General features: G+C 43.0%; 1 non-coding gene across 1 annotated transcript; it reads left to right on the top strand.

Annotated features, from left to right (window-relative positions):
• Window positions 1-397: 397 nt before the first annotated feature.
• Window positions 398-504, top strand: LOC131250204 (small nucleolar RNA R71). Its single transcript, XR_009173133.1, has one exon. It is a non-coding gene; the product is annotated as a small nucleolar RNA R71 (small nucleolar RNA).
• Window positions 505-818: the final 314 nt, after the last annotated feature.

The raw sequence follows: 818 nt of genomic DNA, 5'->3' as shown, positions 1-818 counted from the left end.
TTCAGAGAGAAGTTCTGGGAATGCTGCACCAAATGGACAAGACTGCATAGGATGGGCAGGACTAGAACATGTGGCATATGCCTCGACTTGAGCTGTTTGTGGTGGTCTATTATTTAATACCAGAGCATCAACTTTCTTTGTCAGGTTATCAAGCTTGGCGCTCAGCTCTGGCATGACTCCTATCTCATATATACCACCTCTCTTTTGTGGTTGGGGACTTCTGTCACCTCTATTTGAATAATCCCATTGCTGGGAATTTTCGCACAAGGTTTCAAAGAAGTTCCACGCTTCGACATCACTTTTGGTCATGAATGACCCTTCACTGGTGGCATCAACCATGCGACGGTTCTGTGGTGTTAAACCGTCATAGAAGTATTGAACTTGTTGCCACTTCTCAAAACCATGGTGAGGACATTTAAGAAGCAAGTCCTTCCATCTTTCCCAACATTCATGAAAGTGCTCGCCCTCTTTTTGTATGAAGTTAGTAATTTCTCTACGGAGGGCATTGGTTTTGTGATCGGGGAAGAACTTGTTTAAGAACTTCTTAGACAGTTGGTCCCATGTAGTGATAGATCCAACTTCTAGAGAATTCAACCATGCTTTCGCCTTATCCTTCAAAGAAAATGGAAACAGGCGTAGGCGGATCGAATCGTCTGAGAAGTTTTGGAACTTAAAGGTGGAGCAAATGTTTAAGAATTCTTTCACATGATGATATGGGTCCTCCTTGTCCAATCCATAAAAGGATGGCAACAATTGTATGACTCCAGGTTTAAGTTCAAAGTGTGCTGCCGTAGTGGTTGGCAACACTATGCATGAAG

The sequence above is a fragment of the Magnolia sinica genome, chromosome 6, assembly GCF_029962835.1.
Source record: "Magnolia sinica isolate HGM2019 chromosome 6, MsV1, whole genome shotgun sequence".
In the NCBI taxonomy this organism is placed as follows: Eukaryota; Viridiplantae; Streptophyta; class Magnoliopsida; order Magnoliales; family Magnoliaceae; genus Magnolia; species Magnolia sinica.
Note: the sequence above shows the minus strand (reverse complement) of the source record. Positions and strands in the feature narration are given on the sequence as shown.